Raw genomic sequence first — 18,748 nt, forward strand, 5'->3', positions numbered from 1 at the left:
CAAATAAGCGCGCAGTAAGGGTTATGTCACACATGCGTAAATTTAATAATGTCAAACATTACTCACTTATAAACATAGTTTGAAATAATTGGATGCAATTCAGTTGTTTCAAAATACCGTTAAATTTCATGATTCTGTATTAGTTTACCACCGATGACGTCGACCTCCTTTAATAATTGATGATGACTGTATCATTATAGTTATGAGATTATTATTTGTCGCTTCCTAAAAAATCCACTCATTACATGTCTTCATATTCCAGGGTGAGTACCATTTACATTACAGTGGACAAAACAATAAAATAAGTATTAACCACAACATAATTTTTGTATAACAAATGTGTATTTTATAACATATGGCACATTTCATAGTAAATAAAAATAACACAGAAGGTAAAAAATTCCTTGGTTGTGCCCACGCCTTTACTCACCCTTGTCACAATAATCGTGACGTAGCATCCGATAAGTCAATGCGATCGTGAGGTGGTATTCAGACGCTGACAGTCCCTTATCCATGTTGGTGAAAGATGATAATGTTGACGCGCTGGGACCTTGGAAACCATCTTCACAAAGGAAGCGTCGGTGGTCGAATCGATAAAGTGCCCGATTTCTAATGCAAGAAGTACAGGTTCGAATCCCACCCATCTCGGCCATGTACTAATGACTTTTCTCTTCAGACAGTTCTCTGTCAGACCCAATGGTTGCCAATTGTGCTGCTAAACATTTGTATTTTGTGCAATGAAGTTAAAATAAATAAATAAATGACTCTTATGTCCACTTGCTCAAACAAGTTAAGCGATGTTAAGCGATGCTCTTACGCTGAGGAAAAACGTCGTGAGGAAACCTGCACATTCAAGCAACTGAAGCACTCCCTGGGCTTCTCTCCAGAGATGTGAAGATGTAACCGGGACCAACGCTATGAGGAAGAGGAAACCATTTTCACAAAACTGGAACTGAAGACAGTGTGTGTTAACTTGACCGTCTTACAACCAAAGGATTCGGAATAAGACATATGACTATAAAAGTGGTTTACATTGGTGACTACGTTGCATCGCAATTGCAACCGATGGTCGCGATGTAAGACGACGACATATAATTCTATTAGTTCAACTAGGTATATACTATTTCTAACATTCCGATTCTCTTATTCCGATGAATATTTTTCTCGTGGCACATTTTTCGTTTATGAGGGAAAGTCACGTCAAGTGTATAATGATCGTATTTACAAAATCATCCACTTTACACCTTGATTAATGTTAAATAAATAATAATAGAAAAGTTTTACTGTTAAAATGATGAACGGTTCAATTTATTTTTTAATTTGAATATTAACCTATAAAAATTCTCGAATACAACAATTCTACAACGCAAATTGGTATAGATCGTTTCAATGTAAATAAAGGAACAACCAAATACTTCCTTCATAAAAAACTCATTCAAGAACATTCAATACCAAGAGAAGGAAAGCATGAAAGGACGTCATTGAGGCGCCCAAGCAAGATTGATGGCGCCCCCCCACTCCTCCTCCACTCTGTTCATTTAAAAGAGGAAGTATTTTTTTTTTGTAATTTGTCTTCTAAAATAAAAAGTGTAACAGATGTGATACTCTCTAAAAAGTGTCTAACAACTATGAATATAAAATTTTTGATATAAATACTTAGCTAATTTCGTTCTGATGTGGATAGTTATGGTAATTTATCTCTAATTATGATACTTTTCAATCGCTTTGTTGGCCTCTAATTTGGGAGGGGTAAAACCAACATGATTTTAACATCATACTTACATATAGTCAGGTCTATATCCTTGGCGGGGTAGGTGAAGCCAACAGTCTTGAAAATACTGATATGCTACGTTCAGCTATTTGGCTTGATGATAGAATTTAGATTCAAAAAGTGATAGGTTGCTAGCCCATCGCCGTTAAGAAGAATCCCAAGTTTAGTCGCCTTTTACGCCAGCCACGTGATGGAGTGGTCTCATTATTTTTTCTATTGGAGCCCGGAATCTCACATATTTTTCATACTTCTAACGGCTAGTCATGTCATAGTGGGCCTTCATCTTTAAATTCTTTGATGATCAAGACATATTTGGAACACAGGTAGAGTGTATATATACACTCTACCGAGGATAACAAGGCAGATTAGCAGTGTTTAGTTTAAGAATATTTAGAGTAAACGCAACGCATAATTGTTTATGGAAAATAATTTCAATTATAATGGCTATTTCCCCGTAACGGACAAATTTTAAATTGGATTAATTTTTGGACAAGATTAAACTTCCAACGAATTTTGTTTTTCTTTTTAATTTTTACATAGATTGCAACATAGAAATGTATAACAAGAAACAAAGGAATTATATTATAAACAATACAGATTATCTGTAAGATTACTCAAATTATATCACTTAATAATTAGAGACACAACTATAAAAAGGAATTCTGTGAGCACAAGATACGAATATCAGCAGTTGACAAGTGGACTATAACGTTTCCTATATTTCATCAGATTCTAAGAATACATATATGTAGGTACTTTCTATGTAGAAAAATGTTTCAACTATCTTCCAAAAACTTCTGGTATCCGCCAAACATTTTTGCTACTAAGAGAAAAATAACAAAACAAAAACAAGTGTAAACTACAAACAACACACTCAAACAATTACGGGGCACAAACAAAAGGAGATTAAAGTCAAACACGATATGTTTGCTCCTGTTTCTAATCAACTGGGGACGTTGCCTTAGATATTTGCTGGCTTTTATTACTACTGGCCCGTTTCTTATCTTCTTCTATTGCTGTTCCCCGCGTCGGGCAAGGTATTACAGATTTGCTGAGTCTGTTTATTGTACGGTATGTCCTGTTAAAACATCGTACTTACTGGTGGTTTATGTAAAACTAGCTGTGCCCGCGACTTCGTCCGCGTGGAATAGTTATTTTGGGCATCATATTTATTTTTGCAAACATCCTCCTCGGCTTTATCAACGGTCACGCGTATTAGAAAGAACGCTGGTTCGCCGTATTAAATGTTTCGCTGCAAATTGCTTATAACGACTATATCTCAAAACCTATTCGTCTGATTTATATACTGTAAATGGCAATTTTAGTCTACATGAAAAGCCGAAAGTAATAAACATATTTATTTGGATAAGGATTAATACTGAATTAAAGAAAATTGGTTTCAAAATAACTTATGTTTATAATGAAAAAATAATCTTAAAAAATGAACATAAAAGTGGTTATTGTAAGTAAACCTTAAGAGATAGATATATGCTCTCGCGGACTTTTTTGTGGCAAAAAATGAGTACTTCACATCTTTAGTACATTGTTTTACTATATCTTTGTTGGTTTGCGCAGCGTTCGCGCGGAAAGCTCGCAGATGGCCGACTCATTCAACTTTCACCTGCATTGTTGACGTTTCCCGTAGGAAATCCGGGATAAAATGCCTATAGCCTTCCTCGATAAATAGACTATCTAACAGTGAAAGAATTATTCAAATCGGTTCAGTAGTTTCTGAGATTAGCGCGTTTAAACAAACAAACAAACAAAACAAACTCTTCAGCTTTATAATATTAGTATAGATTTTATCGTTTATTTTAGTCCACCATCCAATTTTTATTATTGAAACAATTGTTTTAATGATAGCTACGAAAAATTTTGAATTTCGCTTATACTCGTAAATATGTATGTTTCTCTTCGAAAGTTTTCAATAAATGTATTAAATATACTCTCAGAATATATTTGAGTGTCTATTGAAGTAGTATATTACAAACAATTTCATATAAGTAACATAAAACTATATGATAAAATGTATTTTAACATGAAAATAAAATACAAAACAAATTATCATTAAAATAAAGTGTTAACATTAAAATAAACAAGAACAAAACCCTGATAACGATTGAGATGAATGATAAAAATTTCCTTGTTACAGGTCCAAGCATCGCCTTAATAGAAATCGCTATCATCATTATCACTATCACCAAAATCAACGGAGATATCATCACCGATGTACCCAACACAGAAAGCAATGAGATCTACCAAAGAGATCGACCGAAAGATATCCTAGAACCAGAATTACTTCCAGTACTACATGGGAACGATACTAGGTGTCGGATATCCGAGTATCTTTGTACTAATAAGAAGTGTGTGCCTATAAACAGATACTGTGATGGCACGAACGACTGCGGAGATTCCTCAGATGAGCCGAGACATTGTACACGTAAGTACTTTTCTTGATGTAAAAAATGTAGGAACGCTTTATTTAAAAACAAAATACAGCACAAACTAGAATACTGAAAACTGCCTATTTTAATTTGTAATACCGTCAACTTTAATGCTTATGAATTGACCACTACAAAGATATAATTTGGCAACGTACTGTTTGAGTTTATTGTTTTCAAACAAATGGTTTCGTATTTTTAATTTGGATTGTCGTATTTTGACAAATTGTTTTCCGTTACAGAGAGAAAATTACGGAATTTAAGACAAATTATGCTATCCAGTTAAAATATGATCTTTCACTACATGTCTAAATTACACAAAATGAAAAGAAAAGTAAAAAGAAGTAAAATATTGCGTTTAAAAAGGAGATTCGATAAGCATTACACTAATAACGTATCTATATGCATTTAGGGTGTTTGCAAACATCAACACTGGCAGAGCCATAATCCCCTTTATCGGAAGTTTCTCCTGTGACCCTTAAACGGCCATTACTTGCACCAGTAACTCTCCTGATCCCATTACTGAACACCCTTTATTTTATATATTAACTGAATCGGCAGTGCTTCCAAGAGTTTTAGTAAAATATCTAGTTTATGTTCGCATCTATTCCCCTCTTTATATTCATTGTTTTCAGATAAAGTAGAGTTTCATGTAGTTCCTGGTACCTTAAGAGAGTAGGACTACTGGGTCTCTCTTCTCTCTTTCACAATGGATAGCGAAAAAGGCCATTATGACAATATGCACATTCATCTAGGGCAAATTTTACAATGATTCAATATGGGTTAGGTTTACCTACCTGCAAAGGATGCGGAGGTTAGACAGTGGTAGCTTCGTGTAAAAACCTGACTTAGCCAATCCAGAATTACGGATCGTAAGAAAGTAAATAAATAACCAAGATTAAAATCTGGATCATTAGAGTTATTACACTAAGTACAGTTTTATTTTAGCGACCATGTTTCATTCAATCAAATAATGCAATATTTTTTGTGTGTAACTGTATCATTACCATTTTTACTCTGCTACCCGTACCTTGGCCATGATGGAAACGGGGAGTCGACTGTGATCAAAATCTAACATATATTTGTTCCAAATTTGGATCATGTTCTGCTAAAAAATAAAATGTGTTGAAATAAAATTTCTCCGAAAAATTTTAAAACCTTTTTACATTATTTTCAACTATAACCTCAATAAATATGAAGGGGGATAGACGAGGGAAAACGGCCACATCTTATCTCCGCATTCAATGGGTATAAGGAAACGAAACTAATCTCGCCGTATACCTGACCGACCTCGCTGTGACGGCCCCAGACGGAAAACTTTCGGTTGAGTTGAGTTCAAGGTTAAAGAAATATGTGGGCGCTATAATTGAAATGTTAATAATTTAATTATCCAACCAAAAGTGAATAGACATAATTACATTACCAGACAGATTTGACTCAAATTAACAAAATTTCTTTCTCATTGCAAAATTCATACGTTTTATTTACAAAATTTGTATTTCATTTTGAATTAAGTTATGCAATAAACAAAATTATATTTGTAAATGTAAAAAAATGACATGTGTGGAAGTAAAACAAAAAATATTGTGATCTTACTGTCAGCATATTGTTATGTCCCTAAAAGGGCGCAGCAATGGTTGCTCTATCCAGCCCCGTGGTAGGGCCGTCCCCGCCAACCCGGCCTCAAAGAGTAATGGCACCTTTACGTCAGCATCAATGAAAGCCTTTTTCCTACGGTTTCGTCCGTTTTGAGAATATTGACGTTTTGAAATTTTGCTAATAGGTTTTGGTTGCTGAGACAGCGGATACGAAAATATAGGGTTGACAAACAGCTTAAAATTCTAGCTTTAAAAATTTAGCTGACTCTAAGTAGTAGCAAATCTAAACCCACAATATGTACATTCATACGAAGTCACGTTTGTATCCCTTGAGGGTTAGATAAAGCCTATAGTCTTGAAAAGACTGAAAGGCCACGTTCAGCTGCGTAAGCCATACGGCTTTATGATCGAATTCAAATAGTGACACGTTGCCAGCCAATCGCCTACAAGAGAAATCCCAACTTTATAAGCATATCCCTTAATCGCCTTTTGCGACATCCACGAGAAAGATATAGAGTGGTTTTATTTTAAAGTGCCTGAAACCACACGACAATCCGCAATCCACAGTTTTTATTAAAAAATTACTTTTGGGCCAGTAAGAAACAAAGCAAATCAATATCATATCTGAAACTTGGATAAAAGAAGAAAATCTGATATCACAAATTTGTTCGCACTCGATAAGCCAGAAAAACATTGTAGTTAAATTGATAAAATTAGTGTAAATTTTACACGTAGGTATCAGTTCTCTGAAAGGTCGCTTGGGGCCACAAATAAACCAAAATTCGTAAGCGCAGAGTGTCAGGATTGAACACAATAATTGAGTTAGGGAGTGCGCCGACACGAGCCTTGCCCCAATTTCGAACCCCGTTTGTGAAAAGTAGATTTCTACGTGATACAATAGGGTTTTATGAATAAGCTTTCGAGTAGTAAGAGTTCTGTGCAAATATGCCCTTATGTATAATAGCAGTTACACTATTTATGCTCAAATTACCTTCACACGTTTCCTTGAATTTATTACAACTTAACTATTATTTTGGTAACTTTCATAACTTTTATCAGAGTCACTTATCATGTTGTGCATCGTTATAATTGCATTAAAATCTGTAGCTTGCATCCTTTGCTGAAACTTATTTAAGCTGCACAATAGCGCCGGGAACTCCTAATAGCTTGAGTGAGGTTGCTAATAAGATTGTCGCTGTGAGAGGTGAGAACAGGGTCGGATCTTCTAAATAATTAGCACTGAAATTTAGGGCTGTGCGAAGATAACTTTGTAGCGTATTTTTTACCCAAACTTGGGTGCAATTATACTTATCATTAATACGTTCTGAGACTACAAAGATCACGATGCGTTTAAGATTGGACTGTTATTGAAATTACTAGCTCTAACTCGCAACTCCGCCCGCGTAGTACCTTGGTCGTTTATCAAACTCCACACTATATGAGTGTGTGCAAATTTTTATGGCGATCGGTATGCTTTAACTGTAAAGAGGTAACAAATAAACTTACTTTTTCATTTATATCATAGAGTAAAGATAAGTACGTACACATTTTATAAAAAGCGAAACCTTGAAAATAAGTAAAAGTGCTATTAATTCCTTCATATTCACTATCTCTCAATGAAATATCCACTTTACTTGGAATAATATTAATAGAACTCTCGGAAAATATCACTCTTATTTCCGGAAAATATCGGAGACGATGAAGTCAATCGACGTGAATTTCCGAAGACACGTTCCGCGACTTATGAATCCTTATTCATCCGTCCATGGCAATATTAAAAGGTGAATGTTACTTTTAGTATAAAATAATATTATCGTACCATGAAATATATTCCTTGACATCAATGGGTATAGGTATTATTATATTTTTAAAAGATGCGCTATTCGTCCTTTTTTAGGTAACTACAATGATTATTTCGTCCATCTTCTTTTTGGAAAGTCCATTATAGATTCTACTCGTATTTGTAACGTAAGTTGTGTTGACGTCGTCTTTTCAAGACCAGTGGTTCTGTCGACCCCGTACGGTATAAAGACGTAATTATGTTTGTATTTAAAGAAATTCTTCGGAATGTTGATCACTGTCATATTGAAAAAAAACATGGTCTGAAGGAGGAAAGCGATTTCTGGGCTAAAGCCATTCTAGATATGGTTTTTCTTGCATTGGCCGACCTTAGTCTGAAGCTTATACAAAGATTACCATGTCAACCTTTTCTTATATAAAGGTAAGTTAAATAAAAAATCCACATTGTTTTATTTTACTCAGATATAGCAAAAAAAATTTATCCGTAAAATAACAGGTTGCCAACGAAACGGTGTCTGCTCAAATGAAATCTGCCAACCCTTATATTTTGCGAAGTCATATATTACAAAACCGAATCTTTTTGTGAACATTTGCATCCTCAGTCTTTCATTCATATTTAATTCGCTAGCTCGAGATTACATTCAGGCCACAGATTGCGAATGCGGTTATTTATCTTATTACGTGCGGCACAAAGGCCATTATCCTTTGTTTATAGCTTCGGATGCTGGAATTGTGGCGAGCGTCATTAAAACTTAATAATGGTCGCTCAATCCGCCGTAGGCTCTGCTTATTTTGTACCCTGTCCTAAAAATCTTGGCCCTGATTTAAAAATTCAAGATCGGGCCCAAAGTTACCAAGTATATTAAGAAGAGGATTTAAGATGGAAATTCTTAGTCTGCAATTTGATTTCAAGTTCTCAATCAACATTTTATTCCAGTTGTCCATATGATGTCTAATCATTTATTGAAGAACACTTTTAGAAAGTACCTATGAAAAACTAAATAATAATAATAAGCTTTTTCTTTAATTAAATGAATTAAACCAACTTAGGTCAGCAGTCTTTTTGAGACTGTTGGCTCTGTTTACCCCACAAGGGATATAGACGTGATTATATGTATATCAAAAAATGTCGACATCTTCCACATTTATTGTACGAACAATACTTTATTATATATTTATTTTTCCGGCCACAGTGTACAAAAACAAAGGGCACGTTTGGCACGTGTTTGTTGGAAGTGTTTCGTATTTTGTCAGTTATTATTTTCTTGAAGATTAAAGTTTGATGGGCTGCGAATCGAAAACACGTGTACTCCAGAAATGGCTAATGCAAAAGGAAAATTAAATTTTTTTACGAGGTCATAGACCTACATATTCTAAGTATAATAAATTGTAACTTTTGAAACATTTCATTTTTTAATCAGCTATTTTTTTCATTAAATTAATTAGGTTCTGTTTACAGGGATACTAGCTTTTCAGTTGTATCCCAAGACATCTTTTAAAAGCATAAAACTTTTTATTTAATTATATAAGTAAATCAATGCACTTGTGATAAATGACTGCATTGCAGTATGTAGATGCAGGGTTTGGTTCCCACGACGTTCTATTATATTTGACTAAGTATATATCAAAAAGAAATTCTAATGATTCTATAATTTTCAGTATTAGTTTTAAAACTCATTATTGGTATATAAGTCGCTTTTACTCTTATTTAGTACGGATAAAGATGGAGAAAGTATAATTTTGATTACTCCAATATTTTGAAATCATCAAATCTTACAGGGAAGAAATTTATTCAATGATTCTTCAATAATCTTATTTATATTCACGTCCCTCTAAACATATCTTTTAAAAAATAATGCAAGAAAAACTTATATCTTTTGTTCTCCCTCTGTGTGAGAAGTGCGAACTCAAGAAGATGAACTAGGGCGCCGAGCCACGATAGCTTAAAGATATCGCGTTCAAAAGTTTGTCCATTATCTGCTTCAGATACTAGTTTGAAACACAATCAATGTTTACAGTTTATAGGGTGTGTATAGCACCTAGGTCGTTTATAACAGGCGTGCTTAAATCAGTTTGGAACTAGTCGGAACTGAAACCTATCAAAAGAGAAATTTTCACGTAGAGAAGGAGGGTTAATCAGGTCAGGAAAACAGTAGGTGAAGTTAAGAAAATGTAAGAAACCTTCTAAAGGATAGGCTTACTCGTAAAAACTTGGGATTTCTCTTTAAGGCGATGGGCTAGCAAGCTGTCACTATTTGAATCTCAATTCAACCATTAAGCCAAACAGCTGAACGTGGCCTATCAGTCTTTTCAAAACTTTTGGCTCTGTCTACCCCACAAGGCATATAGACGTGATTGTATGTATGTCATACACTATTTATATTGAATCTTAGTTCTCTCATTGAGCCATATAAATTTAAACGTGGCCTTTAAGTCTTTTTAAAATATGTTTTCTATTCCGTAAGGGCTTAAGACGTGATTATGTGTAGTATGTTTTATGTACTTTATTATGATGGCAAATGAAAACATATGAAGGTCCCTTTATTTGAACTTCTGTTCACTTTACCGAAATGACTGGACGCCGATGGTTAGGGTAGGCTTGCTTGAACATAACATAAGCGAGCCTCGCCGATTGTCGCAACAAGAGCCTCAATAATGTTCACTCACTACAGTTAAACAATAGGTTCCATTTTAACTGAGTATCAGCAATTCATTCTAATTATTACAGCTTAATAACAAGCTGTGTTAATATTCAGACATAATCAGTTCCATGAATTTCATAGAACAATATCGGAATTTACGAAGTCAGGTGATGACCGTACGATTAGATTAATTGTGACAACGTTTTGGAATGGCTACATCATCAAAACTTGTATTATGACCTTTAACCATGGTAACAGAAATGGGGCGTAGAAATCAGTGCGAAATATCGAGTAAATACATTTTCTCATTAAAACAATCACCTCGTAATCGCGGTATATCGGCGGCGGCCAAATGGCGCATGTTTAAGCTCGGAGCTGTTTCGTAACTTACAATGTACTGAAATATTAATAATACACACATAACACCTCCCTTACCGTAAATCAGAGCCAATAGTCGCAAGACTTGAAGGTTACGTTTATGTTGATAGATTAGTGATGAAAAGACAAAAAATGGATCCTACTCCATCGCCTCAAGTCTATGTCCTAATTCTTAAACTTAAACTAAATTAGCTCATAGACCTAGGTCTATGAGGTATTTAGTTCATGAGCAAGATTAATTGACATTTAGCGTTATATTCATATTAAAAGATTCATATAAACATGCATTGTACCAACATAGGTACTGTGTTTTTCTTCTTCTCATTATAAATTGATCCTATGTCATTTTAAAGATTGATCAAGTAGAATAGTAAATAGGCGACAAACAGATCAACAAACTTTCTTTTTATTTATATATTAAATACTAGCGACCTGCCCCGGCTTCGCACAGGTATCATTTACAGATATAAACCAAAAACTCTCTTTCCAACATATGAAACAAGGATAAAATCCGTCCACAATTTTCTGAGATTAGCGCATACATATAGACAGACTGAAAAGGGGGACTCTAATATGAAGTGATTGACATTAGTAGGGATGGGACATGGACGAGCCTGTTCCCATATTCCATCGCAAAACTCTCCTCTGTTTCCTCGATGTGATAATAATGTAACAACGAAATCAAAAAGTTTTTCATCATATAATACTATGTAAATATCGCTTTCCCGAAGTAGCGAATAATTCACTGCGGCTTGTAAATGCAAATTGGAGTCGACAGCTGCTATCGGCGCCGCACTGTGATCGCGACAAGAGTATCGGCCTCGTGGTCGGGGGCTGCTAATGAGACTCGACGCTGTTGCCCCGTCATGCAGATTGGCTGTCCAGCGCAAACTATAGACTAGAGTATTAGAATGGTAATGCTAAATCTGTTCTACCTTCATATAATCATGTATATCCCTTGCGGGGTAGACAGTGCCAACAGTCTTGAAAAGACTGATAGGCCACGTTCAGCTGTTTGACTTAACAAATCTATTCTAACTATTAATAATAAGATACTTATCATCCTCCTGGTACCATCCACCCTTTTGTTTCCTCATGGCGATTTTTCTAGTATGCGTATACATTTTGTGACTTTGTGTGAGTTTCCCCTGCTGTTGTACGGTTCAACTACCGACGTTCTTTAAATAAAAAGATACCGAGTAGTATAAACTGACTAAAAAGTCCTTCAAGAATGTACCTATATTTTATGTCGGACATTTTGTATTATATTACAAACAAATGATCCGTGGTCGCCGAGCGACTGAAAACCAGCGGGTTTTAAATAGTGCCAAGCAACGCGAAAGTTTAAAATTAGTTTTCATCAAGAATAATAATAAGTTTAATAGTAGTAGATATCTTCCACGAAACTAGTCTTAGCTATCACAATCCCATCTCGTCAACAGCGCAACAAAAACGCCAGTCCAAATCCAAGCCGAGAAGGAATTGTGGTTTCATGAAGACACAATTTACAGAGTTCTCATAGTTTCAGGATTTGATTTTATTGTATTTATTTAAACTGTATATTAATTTGCAATGTTAGATTTACATTGAAAAGCTTACGCTAGTTATCTACTGTCATCCTCAAAGCGCACTTTCATGTTTTTATTCCTATGCAAAAAAGCCACCGTTTAATAATTGAAAGGATTTATTCTGGAGTTGAACTTTACATAGATGATAGACTATATAGACATATAGATACCAGTTTAAGCCCTTTATCATCTAATAGAAGAATCCCAAGTTTTTCAGACTTATCCTTTGAATTTCACAATTTTTATGCCGAGAAATACCTCTGTGTAACATATTGGATATAAGGGTTTTCTTGTAGCCATTTTGTCAAATTTGGCCCAAAATATGGACATTGAACTCTAAAAGACAAAAATGATAAATTATCTGAGCTTATCATGAAAAATTCAGGTCATTAAAGTTTGTTCTAACACGAGGAGTTCTCATTTAATTGATGACTGTTAATTACTTTGAATTGTTTGAGAAATATCTTTAAAGCCTCATGTTTTTCTTCTCCCGTTTTAATGGTAGTTATTGCAGACAAAAAATTATTAATATAGAAGTTAATTCAAAATCATTTGTTTTAATTAATATTATATTATTAAATATAAAAGTCCCTATCTTCATTACCAATCTTGACGGAAACGTACTTTTGATTCAAGAAAATACTTCTTAATTATGTTAATGTTTAAAAAAAAATAATGCAATGTAGTAATTTTACTAAAAATGTAGTAGCACATACAATTTATATATAATGGTATTAATTTAATCGTACATTTAATTACGTAGGACTCATTACTTACAGTGAAACTTAAAAAAATTTAAATTAAATTTTTATGAAGCGTCTAAACCTACTGGTGCGAGAGACTGCACAAAAAGCAACATTTTATCACTCGCACTAATTACTTTATGGAAGAAATTTTACATGTAGGAGTACGGAGTTTTGCAAATGGAAATTATTTTCGAGTCCTTTTTGAAAAGCATTCATAGAATACTCGTCGCTCGACATCGCAAGGATTAAATTTTCTGAATGTTTCTGTCACAGAAAATGTAAGGTACTAGTAAAAGCATATCAACCTTCTCAAGTTCGCTATAATTTCGACTCTATTACTGCGTGATAAAGTTCCTTGCTGGGGAACTTGATATGGGGTTGCCTGAATAGTAAAATGCTAAAATGTAACCTTTGCAGTCCTTTTACTCCTTTATTAACGTTTCAAATAGCTGGATCAAAATAAGCATTGAATTCTAATGCATGTCTTCTAAAACTATAGTTTTGGAAGGCACTTGGGACCAAAAATAACTTTTAAGGTTATAAAAAAAATTATGATATATTATGATATACATATATTTACAATAGCATTTGAAGGTAGCAACTTAATTTGAATATAATTTTCAATTTTCGTCGTATAAGAGGTTTCGTGAGTAACCTAATTCATTTTATACATACATACATACATACATAACATCACGCCTCTTTCCCGGAGGGGTAGGCAGAGACTACCTCTTTCCACTTGCCACGATCTCTGCATACTTCTTTCGCTTCGTCCACATTCATAACTCTCTTCATACAAGCTCGGCGGTTTCGGGTACTTTTGACCTGACCCTTTACCAGGACGTCCATTTATATAATATTATTCCATTTATATGATATTCATTTTATATTAAGTCTTATTTTCAAATAAGTAGTTAGAAAAATTTAAGGCCTTATATTACTTGTGATTAATATAATATACTTGTGTGGAATCTCCTTACTTATCAACCAATCTTAGAAATCCAAGTAATATTGGTGGATAAGGTAAGATACCCACTGGATAAGAAAATAAAACATAACTCCCAATTTAATTTATATTGAACCATGCGGGTAAATTAAAGCGAGTAAATCACAGTCCTTTGCGCCAAAAAAATCATGATCATGAATCATTAAATTAGATTGATTACGTGATGACGGCATGTAATTGAAAAGGCATAATGTTCAACATAAAACTTCGATCACCCAACTCCCACTGGGTGAGCTCGTAATTCAAAGAAAACAAAGTTTTTACGAGTAAAGTAAGGAAAAGTTTGCATACAAACTCTGTGACCAGTTCCAAACTTTACATTATGGTTGAGATTTTTTCTCTCGGTTTATACGTTAAATAGAAAAAAAAAGTATTTAGCAAATAAAGAATCACGCCTTTTCTCGGAGGGGAAGGCAGAGACTATTAATATGTTTAGTCCCCATTATTCTGTCGTACAACTTAATTTTGCTCCATCCACATTCATTAATAGTATTAAGAAAGCTTGCGTTGGTTTAGAGAACTTTGATGATATTTTTACAGCCTTTATCTTGTAGCGCTACTGATCAAAGGCCTCCTCTTTCTCCCTGAATAAATTCCTATCACAATCTAGCTATCCGTTGAAAAATAAGGTATAATAAATACCCATATACATAAAATCACGCCTCTTTCCCACAGGGGTGTGCAGAGACTACTTCTTTCGCTTCATTAACATTCATAATTCGGGTACTCTTTATCTCACTTTTTGCCAAAAGGATTTGGTCAAGGTAAGTTCGCCTTGTCCACCTCAACATTCCCATTCACACTCCCTTTATATATTTGCTTAAATTTGCAGTTAAAATAAGTAGATCAACATTCACAACCACAAAACCACTTAATCTGTTCACCACAGAACATCAATCCACATCCAAAAACTTAAAATCTGAATCTGTAGAATATTTTACGTGCAAAATATTAAACCGTACTGGAACCGCTGGAATATAAGTCAAAATGAAGGCGCGACAACGGCTTGGCGCTTCGCCAGCTCAGCAGTTAAGAATAGCTTATTCTTTAATATTTTCTCCATGAAATTAATCTGTTAAATGAAGTTTGTGATCTAATGGGCTTTGATTGAATTCGCTCGTACATCTAGTGGAAGAAGAGCTTACTTTTCGTTTCCACCGTAAAATAAATGTACCAAGTGAACTGTAAGATGAGTTTGAATTGAGTTCTCGTTACTGAGTGAATACGGAGCATGTAAGTTGTCTTAACATGTCTTTATTCCTTACAAATTATAATATAATCATTTGACATTTTCCTAGTTTCGCCCTCCCAAGAGAAATACCCATTTTTCGTCTATGAGTATGAAATTAGAACAGTAGAAAGCTATTATTTAGAAATATCAACGTATTACGAATGTAGAAATATTTTTTAATGGAAAATGAATAAGATTCATTCGGAACATGCAATTCAAAATTGTCATATTTATCAACTGAGGGATCTCAAATGTAGTGAGTACCAATAAATTTTGTTGAGTACTATAAAAATTCTGTGTTTGTACGTACAACAAAAATTCCAAAAGCGTGTTGTTGCAAAGCAGCTGAATTTTTTTTCCGAATATTTTTTCGATATGTTTATTGTATCCAGATTCCAGATCCTTCAGCTTTAAATTCTTCTTCTTCTTTTTTACAAATTACACTGATTGAGTTAGCCTCTTTAAATGCAACTAGGAATGTAAATAATAAAGAGAGAGTATTAATCTAACTGCACCACTTACTTTAATGAAATATAAGTGAAACAGTATCATTTTTGCTTACAACAAGATTAATAATGGACCAAGTTACGTCACTCGGCCCAAATCGAATGTATGTCAACACAATTCACCACTCGGGTCCACTCTCGACTTCGTTTACGATCCCATAGTACCTATCGTTACGACCGGCCGTAAACCTTCCTTCAAAAACAGAAATATCTTTGAAGAAAAAGCAATCATGTTAAGTCCGAGTTCACACTATTGTTTAAAAATAAAAATGGTTGTTATCAATTTGGAAAATATTGGATAATTACTGCCCGAAATCAAATAGAATGGAGAAGGTTGAAATGGGCCTACAACAAACTGGTTGGCCATGACTTATGATTATGATGATCGATTTAAAAGTTTCGTAGGACCCTGAATCATAGCGGTGGTTGGTGCAAGTAGGAATACGCAAAAATAAAAGAGAGATTTGGCAGTTAGTACTTAATAAGTGTTCTTGTATATAACACACTTTTTGGGCATCAAAAAAATCCGAACACAATCTTTGAAATTTTGCCTATTTCCAAGATATAATAGGTGTCTGGCAAATCTTGCCTTTTGAAACCAAACACGTTCAATGGTAACAAGTTGTGCATTGATAGAAATTTCAGCTAATGACATTAAGATTTGACTTTCATACGTGTAATCGTAACCTTATAATTTTACGGGCTGCCGCGGTCAATCAAAAGGATTTTCATAGCATTTTACTGTTTTGTTATTATTTTATTAAACTACGTCAAACCAGAAATGAAAATTACAGTTGATTCCATTTGCTCCACATGATAATTGAATAAACTTTAAAAATTTGTATCACATTGTTTATACAAAATTTGTGTATTTCGAATACACTTATAGAGCGCTTATATGAACACTAATAAAACAAAATTGAATAAAAAAGATTATGTTGTAAGTTATCAGTTTAATTTTTTCATTTAAATTGATCATTTAAAATTAAACTTAAAAATAAGGTAGAATAATAAACATTAGGAAACACTCGTGCTGAACATATGTTCTGTCTACTTATACATACATACATTAAATCACGCCTTTTCCCAGGAATAAACAATAACTCTTTCCAATTGTCATTTATTTCTTTCGCTTCGTCCACATACATCACTCTTTTTATGCACGTTATCATCATATGTATATTCATATTATTTATTACAGTTAAAATAAAATATTTAACTTCACATATAATCCAATTTAAAGGTTCAATTAAGGAGAATACTTAAAAAATCATGAGCGCAAAATAGAATTCACTTATTTAACTCATATTTCGCACGTGAAAATGTAGAAGCCATTCTTGGTAATCTTTCATACGTACCCGTTACCGCGCCCGGAGAATTAAAATATATAACCAGCAGAAATAAAGGTCAATAATTTTATTATAATTACTTTATTTCTCTTAATTTTAATACTTAATAAATAAAAGGTGACTTAGGGATAGGCTAATATACTTCTTGTAGGCTAGTAACCTGACAATATTTCAATCTCAATTCCATTATAAAGCCATGCATACAGCTGAAAGAGCCCTTTCAGTCTTTTCAAGACTGTTGGCTATGTTTACCCCGCAATGGATGTTGACGTGATAAATGAATGTATGTACATAGTATGTGCTTCTCATTCTGCGTAATTGTAATCTTATATATAACATTTTCGTCTCACAATGTTCGTTCCTGTACTCCTCCGAAACGGTTTGACCGATTCTCATGAAATTTTGTGAGCATATTGAGTAGGTCTAAGAATCGGCTAACATCAATTCGATTCGGCTTTCATACCCCTTAGTGATATATCTTAGGGTTGTCATTGTTGTAATTTTTTTGTAAAAAATATTTATATGGCAAAACTACGTTTGCCGGGACAGCTAGTTGTCTATTTAAATTTTAATAATTTATTTAAATGAGAGTATGAAGATTATTTTAACGCAAAAAAAAACTCAAAGAAATTTGAGTCATGTTCAAAACATTCACCACCTTGCCTTCAGTTTTTTTTAGTGAGATGTTGTTCAATAATGACTACAGTCCAGTGGGTAAGACGAGGTTTTTCACGAAGCGACTCCCGTCTGACCGCCACGACTTAGCGTGTCAACGTACTCGTAATAGCTCAGATCGTGGTTACGCATTCAGTTGAATGTGCAGGTTTTCTCATGTCATTATTGATCACTCGAAAACATTGATACAGGCGTAGGTTGGTATAGGCATGATTTTTGAGTCACATAACACCACTTGACCGCCGATTTTTTGAACATACACTACTACCTATATATCTGTACTTTCCGTATTTTGTTTCTGAGGTATAAAGTAGGGGTTTTATCAGAAGCTTTCATGCCTTCCGGTCGTTCGTCCCCCGGGACCATCCTTCCCGATAATAAGGTGCCAGCCGCAAGTGTAACAAGCACAATTCGCTTTCAGTTTGGTTTGATTATATTATTAGAATGCTTATAGGAATCGGAATAAAAGTGTATTTATTTCGATGTTTGTTTTGACGATTTTGGTTTAAAAAAAAACTAAGGAAAACTATGTGGTGACATCTCTACGCCAAAAGTCACAACAGACAATTACGCGATGCTATAAGCCAATAACAGGTAAGAGTCTAAATCTTTGCTAGCTAGTATATGTATATGATACAACTTCTGACACAACATTATCGGAGCCGCGGTTCCCCAGGCATCACACCTAGCCTGGCGGAAGATCTTCCCTTTGGTGGTGGTCAAACCCGAATCATCGCTCCCGCTAATACTACTAGTAAATTAAATAAACTAATTTTAATAGGAGTATATGTAATCAATTAGGCCGTAGCCGAATACGATGGACCGATCAAATTAAAAAAGTAAATCACCTAGCAAAAGACCGCGAGGATAAGCTTCATCGGGGACATCACGACGCTCAACAGTGAGCAAATTGACAGAAGGAAGAGGATATGACACACAGTCAGATGCAGAGCCAATAATCGTAAGACTAGAAAGCTACTTATACCTCGTCTTAATCAAGAATTAGGTTCAAATAGCCTTAAAGAAGAAGCTCCTTA

At 34.3% G+C, this 18,748-nt stretch overlaps 1 protein-coding gene across 1 annotated transcript in view; it reads left to right on the forward strand.

Moving 5' to 3' along the window:
• The first annotated feature begins 3,983 nt into the window (after positions 1–3,983).
• Positions 3,984–18,748, forward strand: part of LOC106134479 (uncharacterized) — a 67,959-nt gene continuing 53,194 nt past the window's right edge. Inside the window, exon 1 of the mRNA XM_013334541.2 lies at positions 3,984–4,211. The gene's annotated coding sequence lies outside the window, so the exon portion shown is untranslated. The remainder of the gene's footprint in view (positions 4,212–18,748) is intronic.

The sequence above is a fragment of the Amyelois transitella genome, chromosome 5 (assembly GCF_032362555.1).
Source record: "Amyelois transitella isolate CPQ chromosome 5, ilAmyTran1.1, whole genome shotgun sequence".
Classification (NCBI taxonomy): domain Eukaryota; kingdom Metazoa; phylum Arthropoda; class Insecta; order Lepidoptera; family Pyralidae; genus Amyelois; species Amyelois transitella.